This window comes from Abramis brama, assembly GCF_963993115.1.
Source record: "Abramis brama genome assembly, chromosome: 2".
Taxonomy (NCBI): Eukaryota; Metazoa; Chordata; class Actinopteri; order Cypriniformes; family Leuciscidae; genus Abramis; species Abramis brama.
Window position 1 is genome coordinate 60,680,529 of NC_139964.1, and position 9,775 is coordinate 60,690,303.

Consider the following 9,775-nt stretch of genomic DNA (forward strand, 5'->3'; position numbering starts at 1 on the left):
ACTAGTAACAATGTTCATTTTTGATATCAATAATTCCATTTTCACTAGTGACAATGTTAATATTTGATATCATGAATGTGATTGTTACTAGTAAGAAAGCCATTTTAGATATCTGAAATTATATTGATATCAGAAATACATTTTCAGATATCAAAAATGAAAAATTTTACTAGTAGCAATTAAATTGTTGATATCAAGAATAGACATTTCAACTAGTGACGATTGAATTATTGATATCAGTAATTGCCATTTTTACTAGTAACAATGTAATTCTTGATATCAACAATTATATTTCTACTAGTAAGAAATCAATTCTTGATATCAACAATTGATTTTGAATGGCAGCCTATGGTGACATTTCACTAGTGAAAATACAATTGTTGATATCAACAATTCAATTGTTGATATCAACAATTAAATTCTTGATATCAACAATTACATTTTTGATATCAAGAATTGAATTGTTGATATCAAGAATTGAATTGTTGATATCAAGAATTTAATTGTTGATATCAACAATTGAATTGTTGATATCAACAATTCATATCCTACATGTGTTTTAAATGTTAAAAGGGCGACAAAACTATTACAGATATCAAAAATGTATTTCTTACTAGTTAAAATTCTGAATACACATATCAGAAATACAATTCTTACTAGTAAAAACCTTTATTTTTGATATCAAGAATTCAGTTGTCACTAGTTGAAATGTCTATTCTTGATATCAACAATTTAATTGTTACTAGTAACAATGTTCATTTTTGATATCAATAATTCCATTTTCACTAGTGACAATGTTAATTTCTGATATCATGAATGTGATTGTTACTAGTAAGAAAGCCATTTTAGATATCTGAAATAATATTGATATCAGAAATACATTTTCAGATATCAAAAATGAAAATTTTTACTAGTAGCAATTCAATTGTTGATATCAATAATATATATTTCAACTAGTGACAATTGAATTATTGATATCAGTAATTCACATTTTTACTAGTAACAATGTAATTATTGATATCAAAAATTATATTTCTACTAGTAAGAAATCAATTCTTGATATCAACAATTGATTTTGAATGGCAGCCTATGGTGACATTTCACTAGTGAAAATATAATTACAGATATCAAGAATTCAATTGTTGATATCAAGAATTACATTTTTGATATCAAGAATTAAATTGTTGATATCAAGAATTCAATTGTTGATATCAAAAATTAAATTGTTGATATCAACAATTACATTTTTGATATCAAAAAATGTAATTGTTGATATCAAAAATGTAATTCTTGATATCAACAATTCATATCCCGGAAATGAATAAAAGTTAAAACGGCTTGCCATACGCGAGAGTGGTCTTTGAGCAGCGCGTTTTCCCAACGTGGTTTGGATGATGCTCATGTGGATGCTGTGTCGAATCAAGGCCAAAAAAGTCGACGATATAACAAAAATAGTGAGAAATATGCACTTTTAGTAGTTTGTGAAGTCCTCCTCAGTGTTTGCTTGGCCGGATGGCTGTGTATTGTGTTGATTGGTGGTAATTGGTGGTGATTTCTGTCGAGACGCATCTCTGTGTGGGGAAATCCCAACAACACAATTCTCTAGAAGCGTAAGTGATGAACTATCATCAATACCAGCGTAATGTGAAGATTATTTTGTGTATAATTTGATGTGAACCAGTGTTTTTGATTTGTGGTAATTTTGTCTTATTAAGAGGGGAGAAGAGTGCTCTGTGTAGGCCCTCAGTGTGTTTCTGGGGTGAGCGTGAAACATCAGAGTGAGTGTTGTTCACTTTAATTGATTTCCAAGAAGTGTTTATTAGTTTTGTGTTCCAAATATTGAGGAAGAGTGATGTATTGTTTATTTTACTGTCTGCAGGGGAAAATCGAGTGCGTCATTCACTGTGAAAACGTTTACAGGTTATAGAGTGGTGATGAAAAGTAAGTTTGAATATCATTCATTTCATTTTTTAAGTTGTACAAGTGTTTATTTGCTGATGTAAGACTAAGTGTTAAATTGTTTAATCATTTTTTGAAAGGTATTGCAAATACTCAAAAATGTAACTTCTAATTTCATTGCCATGTATTTTGCATGTAACATAAGTAGCCTTTTCTTGGTCCTCTGTGCTGACAAATGTTATAATTATTTGTGCATTTGTTTTCTAGAATGAGAGGCTGCTACTGTTGTCTATGTTAGCTAGCCTAGTTTTTGTGATTGATACATTTAACGTTGTGACTGAGAACAAGAGAGATAGAGAGACTCATTTTGATGTGAGAAGCAAACTTTATTGATTTCAATCACTTTACACAAACCTTTCTACGCTAAGTTCCCGAAATGTTGCTTAATTAACGCTGTGCTGTTTCAAGTGCAGTCTGGAATAAAATACCCCTTTATATACTTTTCATTCTGTGTCCGGTGTTGTCACACTCTCACATACCGGGCTACAGATAATTTTGGTACCAGGAGTGGGGTTCCATTGCTAATTTCGGGGTGACAGTTAGGTAGAGTAGGAGGAACATAGACAACAGTAGTGGTGAAGAGGCGTCGAGTAACCGGTGCCAAGGAGGTTGACGACGTGAAGTGTGACGTGCCTGGAGAGCCTGCGGAGAAGCAAGGGACCAGCTTTCAGGAACGCAGGAGGGTGTTCACTTCGACGCTGAGATCGTTGGCAAAGGCGACCGCAGAGAATAGCCCTTCAGGTTAAACTGCAGTGACTGTGACTGTGTTTTATTACTGTGTGCCATTCGAGATAGAGACATTGCGAGACCATGGACCAGGACGACGATGTTCCAGCTGCTCGGGCTGGAGCCAGCCGTGATGTGGACAATGCTGGCGCGGCGGGCCAGGATGATGAGGGTAATCCTGTGGCAGAACTGCAGTCACAAATTCTGGAGTTAGGTCGAAGACACGACCAAGTAATGTCAGCCCTGGCTAATATGAATAATCCTACTAGATCGTATGTTTATATTCCAAGGGAACGTCAAATTGTGCCATTTAGTGGTGATCATGTTAAAGATGGTCAGTCTGTAGATGAGTTCGTCGATGAGGTTGAACGTGTAATTCGGGTAAGGGGTTTGAACACTGATGACCAATTGGATTTCATACTTTCCCATTTAAGAGGGTCAGCCTTAGATGAAGTCAAGCTGTGTATGGGGGGGGAGACCAAACAACCCAGTGATCTGTTTTCATATTTGAGGGGGGCCTTTAGGGAGAAACGTACTACCCCACAGTTGTTGCATGCTTTCTATGCGCGTAGACAGTTAGAGGGGGAAGACCTCCGTGACTTTTCCCATGCTCTCTCCCAACTTCTTAATTTTGCTCTCCAGCAGTCCCATAACGCTGTGTCTGACCCCCAGCTCGCATTGAGAGATCAGTTCATCGAAGGCATAAGAGATGCAACCCTGCGTAGGGAGCTGCGCAAGCTTGTCAGAGAAAAGCCTCAGTCTACCCTGTTTAACGTCCGTGAAGAGGCCATGATGTGGGTTATGGAGGACAGGCCCCGTGGAGCTAATGTGGCCAGGAGTCGACACATCGTGAGTACATGTTCGGAAGGGATGTCAGAAACTTCAAATCCGGTCAGTACTGCACAAAGTGACATGGTTGTGGCTCTGCAGGAGGTAGTAAAGATAATCACTCAGCAGGGTAAAGCCATTGGAGAACTCACTAATGCGGTTCGTACAGAAGGTTAGTTCAAGTGGTAACCAGATTGGCAATCCCAAAGTCAAGCCCAAGTACACGGATGATGGCCAACCTGTCTGTCTGAGGTGTGAAGGAGTGGGACATATAGCCAGACAGTGTCCTGTACCTCGTAGTTTCAAAGGCCAGCCCACTTCCACCACAAGTTCTACGGTACAGGGAAACGGGGTCCCTCCGTTGCTGTGAGCCGGGCAATGCGAGGAAAACCAGAAGGCTCGGGATGCAGTACATTAACAAAAGAACGGTTCTTGGAGCGTGCCGTTGGAAGGTGTCCTGAAGTTGATATTTGCATTGGTGGTGTTCCAGTGAGATGTCTGCTAGACACAGGAAGTAATGTGAGTACCCTAACAGAAAGCTTCTTCAGAGAAAACCTACACGGAGAGGACGGGGACCTTCATTGCACCTCTAAATGGCTAAGAATAACTGCAGCAAACAAGTTACCCCTGCCGTACCTGGGATATGTTGAATTGGACATCCAAGTGATGGGGCTAACTATACCGGAGTGTGGTTTTCTGATAGTCCGAGATGTGGATGCTGCAGAGCCAGATCCAACTCCACCCGGTATCATAGGCATGAATATCACCCAGAGATGCAGAGAGTTAGCACTGACGGAGTTTGACACCACATTAGGAGGAAAGTTGGACTCTGTGTGGCGAGAAGCCTTCACCCGTGTACAGGAAGATGAGCTAGGGAAGACAAAGTCAACAGCCAGAGTTAGTTGTCGGGGCAAAACCCATATTCCAGCATCCTCTGTAGCCACCGTTTATGCCAGAGTAAACAAGAGAGCCACTGATGTCAATGCTTGGCTATTGCTGGAACCAGGAAGCACCCCATTACCAGGCGGATTGATCCCTATGCCCACCTTAGTGTCGTCCAGAAGTCAAGTGTTTCCAGTTCAAGTGGTCAACTTCTCCCAAGAAGATGTCTGGCTGCCGCCTAAAGTTCCGCTTGGAATACTTACCCCCTGTCAGTGTGTTGAGAGTGAAGCTTGTCAGGTGAGATTCCAGCGTATCTCTGCTGATCACGAAGAAGTGAGAGTCGATGAGAAGGATAAACCAGAGTCTGGTACTGACCTAAGTAATCTGTTGAGTAGACTGCATATAGGAGGTACACCGGAACAGCAAGCAAGGCTTGGAGTGCTACTTTTGAAGTATGCAGATGTGTTTGCGGTCCGTGATGAAGACCTGGGATATACAGACCGGGTGAAGCATGAAATCCACTTGACAGATGATACTCCCGTAGCTCAGCCATATCGCAGGATACCACCGACCCAGTTTGAAGAGGTCAAAGAGCATATCTCGGGTTTACTCCGGAAGGGTGTCATCCAGGAAAGCTCGAGTTCCTATGCTTCACCCATCGTTCTGGTGCGCAAGGCTGATGGAAGTCTGAGGCTGTGCGTGGATTATAGGAGACTAAACTCGAAGACTAAACGTGACGCTTTTCCATTGCCGCGCATTGATGAGAGCTTGGATGCGTTGGGCGGAGCACAAGTTTTCTCAACAATAGACCTTGCTAGCGGTTACCATCAAGTGGCGGTCCATGAAAAGGACAGACCGAAGACGGCATTTATCACACCGTTTGGCCTATATGAATACCGGCGGATGCCTTTCGGGCTATGCAATGCGCCTGCAACATTCCAGAGGCTCATGCAGGCCGTCATGAGTGACTTGGTGTTCCAGATTGTGCTCATCTACTTGGATGACTTGTTGGTGTACTCGTCCACCTTTCACACACACCTGGTGCGACTGGAAACTGTGTTTGGAAGGTTAAGGGAAACTGGACTGAAGATTAAGATAGAGAAGTGCCATTTCCTACAGCCTGAAGTGAGATTCCTGGGCCATCAGGTTTCACCCCAAGGCGTGAGTACAGATCCCGATAAGATAAGTGCAGTTCGGGAGTGGCCAGTCCCCAGTACTCTCAAGGAACTCCGGTCGTTCTTGGGGTTTTGTAGTTATTACCGGAGATTCATCGAGGGTTTCTCCCAGATAGCCGGACCGTTGCATGATGTGGTGAATGTGTGCCTTAGAGAGACAAGCCACATCAAGGCAGTTCAGCTGTATAAGAGTGTTTGGACTCCTCAGTGTCAGACGGCATTTGAACATCTTAAAGACAGACTTACCAGTGCACCCACGCTTGGTTATGCTGATTTCACGCTTCCCTTTGTGATTGAGACTGATGCAAGCAACCAAGGGTTGGGAGCGGTCTTGTATCAGCAACAAAAGGGTAAGAAGACTGTGATTGCTTATGCCAGTAGAAGGTTGAGAGGGGCTGAGAGAAATGATAAAAACTACAGCAGCATGAAGCTGGAACTTTTAGCGCTTAAGTGGGCGGTCACTGAAAAGTTCCGAAGTTATCTGCTGGGGTCCAAATTCACCATCATAACGGACAACAACCCCCTCTGCCACCTCGGGACTGCCAAATTGGGAGCCATTGAACAACGCTGGGCTGCTCAACTCGCTGTGTTTGATTTTGAAGTCAAGTACCGCCCTGGACGGTGTAACACTGCTGCTGATGCTCTTTCGAGGAGACCAGGATCTGATAAACCGGACTCTGCAAGCGAGGACGCCGAGTATGATGGCTGTGTGGCGATCTGTAACTTGCTCAGGACAGGAACAGCTTTGGGACCAGACCTATTAGCAGCAGGAGTTGAGTGCAGCAAGGTTAGGCAGTTACAGGCAACCTTGGCAGGAGAAGAGGATATCGAGTGTGAGAATACCCCCACTCTGCCTGGGTATTCAAAGTCGGAACTTTGTCAGTTCCAGGAGTCTGATCCAACACTCGGTGTGTTCAAGAAGTTCTGGAGCAGGCAAAAGAAACCTACCAAGCAAGAGAGGATAGGTTTGCCCAGAGCTGTGCGATCCCTGTTGAAGCAGTGGCCAAAGATAAGTGAAAAGGATGGTCTGTTATACCGTGTGATCAATGATGTCCACACTGGAGAATGTCATCAGTTGTTGTTACCTACCTGTTTGACAGATCAAGTCTTAAAGAATGTTCACGATCAGATGGGTCATCAGGGTATAGAGCGGACCTTAGGCCTGTTGAGACAGAGATGTTTCTGGGGAGGAATGTATGAGGATGTGGAACGGTGGGTAAAGCGATGTCAGCGTTGCGTGTTGGCGAAGATGCCGCAACCAAAAGTTAAGGCACCTTGGGCTTCATTCTTGGCCACACGTCCATTGGAGGTTGTAGCAGTAGACTTTACGATTCTCGAACCAGCCACGGATGGGCGAGAAAATGTTCTAGTAGTGACGGATGTGTTCACAAAGTTCAGTCAAGCATTTCCCACCCGTGATCAGAAGGCGGAGACCACTGCCAAGGTCCTCCTCAGAGAATGGTTCCTGAAATATGGAGTGCCCCAACGCTTGCACTCGGACCAGGGCCGGAATTTTGAAAGTGCTGTGATTGCGGAGCTCTGCAAGTTGTATGGAGTCAAGAAAACACGCACGACACCGCATCACCCCCAGGGCAATCCTCAATGTGAGAGGTTCAACAGAACCCTTCATGACCTCTTGAAGTCCCTCCCACCCGAAAGGAAGCGCAGGTGGCCTGAACACTTATCGGAGCTCGTCTACGCATATAATGTGACGCCACACTCATCCACAGGGTACTCACCGTACTATCTGTTGTTTGGGATCCAGCCGCATCTGCCAGTTGATGCTCTGTTGGGCCAGGAGCCTGTAACCGATGACAAACCTGACTGGTTAAAAGTACACCAGGAACGCCTCCGAGATGCCCATGTTCGAGCAAAGGAATATGCGGAAAGGAAGGCTGTGGAAAGGGCATTGCGGCATGAGGAGAAGGTATTTTGCCCTGCTGTAGAGATTGGACAACATGTGTACCTACGACACCGACCACTAGGAAGAAACAAGATTCAGGATGCATGGTCTTCAACAATGTACAAGGTGTTAGAGGTTCAAGGGACGACCTACACCGTGGAGCCTGTCGAAGGAGGTACAGTGAAGAGGGTGCACAGATCCAACCTCAGACCCTGCAATAATCCAGCCCCAGTGCCCATGCCAAGGCGTCGGAAAAAGTCTGTGGAAGAGGTACCTACCCCAGATTCTGAGCCAGAGATGACCTCATTGGAAGATGAGTGTGTTCTAGTGGAGGAAGTTCCGTGTCCCAAGGAGAAACTGACAGTAGCACTAGCATCTGAGCATCAAAGGCAGCCAATTCCTGGACACAGAGACTGTTTCAAGGATCAAGCAGAGGAATCTGATAAGAGGGGTTATTGCACGAAACCAGAGTGCAACGATGACCCTGATGATACCCTGGGAGTGACGCCAGTATCTCTGGAACCAGAAACAGAAAGTGTCCACTTACCTGCTGAGAATCCAGCGATGAGACCAGTGCCTGCACCTAGAAAGGAAAGAAAAGAGTGTGTTAAGCCAGAAGTGCCTTGTCCTGCTGTGCGTAGAACACAAAGGACAACTGCAGGAGTGCATAGTAACCCGAACCGATTGCCCAAGTCGACGTGTAATGCAGTGTCTTTTAGTCCTGATGTGCTCTCCCAGGTGCTCGCTGGAATGGTCCTCTATACCACAGGAAAGCTTCAAGGAGGGCAAGATGATTAGGATTGGTAGTCACCCGGGACGTCGACTATCAGCAGGGGAGAGTGTAACCAGGTCAAAAGTTACTAAAGTCAATCACTGGACTGGTTATCAAAGCCCTGGGTTAAGTGAACTGCACCTATAAAATGTATTAGTGCATTTCTCATCCATGGATGGAATGTTACACTGGCCCTTTAAGAAACGTCACTGTCTGGAAGTGTCGCGAGAGTGGTCTTTGAGCAGCGCGTTTTCCCAACGTGGTTTGGATGATGCTCATGTGGATGCTGTGTCGAATCAAGGCCAAAAAAGTCGACGATATAACAAAAATAGTGAGAAATATGCACTTTTAGTAGTTTGTGAAGTCCTCCTCAGTGTTTGCTTGGCCGGATGGCTGTGTATTGTGTTGATTGGTGGTAATTGGTGGTGATTTCTGTCGAGACGCATCTCTGTGTGGGGAAATCCCAACAACACAATTCTCTAGAAGCGTAAGTGATGAACTATCATCAATACCAGCGTAATGTGAAGATTATTTTGTGTATAATTTGATGTGAACCAGTGTTTTTGATTTGTGGTAATTTTGTCTTATTAAGAGGGGAGAAGAGTGCTCTGTGTAGGCCCTCAGTGTGTTTCTGGGGTGAGCGTGAAACATCAGAGTGAGTGTTGTTCACTTTAATTGATTTCCAAGAAGTGTTTATTAGTTTTGTGTTCCAAATATTGAGGAAGAGTGATGTATTGTTTATTTTACTGTCTGCAGGGGAAAATCGAGTGCGTCATTCACTGTGAAAACGTTTACAGGTTATAGAGTGGTGATGAAAAGTAAGTTTGAATATCATTCATTTCATTTTTTAAGTTGTACAAGTGTTTATTTGCTGATGTAAGACTAAGTGTTAAATTGTTTAATCATTTTTTGAAAGGTATTGCAAATACTCAAAAATGTAACTTCTAATTTCATTGCCATGTATTTTGCATGTAACATAAGTAGCCTTTTCTTGGTCCTCTGTGCTGACAAATGTTATAATTATTTGTGCATTTGTTTTCTAGAATGAGAGGCTGCTACTGTTGTCTATGTTAGCTAGCCTAGTTTTTGTGATTGATACATTTAACGTTGTGACTGAGAACAAGAGAGATAGAGAGACTCATTTTGATGTGAGAAGCAAACTTTATTGATTTCAATCACTTTACACAAACCTTTCTACGCTAAGTTCCCGAAATGTTGCTTAATTAACGCTGCGCTGTTTCAAGTGCAGTCTGGAATAAAATACCCCTTTATATACTTTTCATTCTGTGTCCGGTGTTGTCACACTCTCACATACCGGGCTACATATATATATATATATATATATATATATATATATATATATATATATATATATATATATATATATATATATATATATATATATATATATATATATATATATATATATATATATTTTTTTTTTTTTTTTAACTTGATTTATACTAAAATCATATTCACAAATAGACTACTTGTTTTTGATTTCTAATAATTTATTATTAGAAAGCTCTA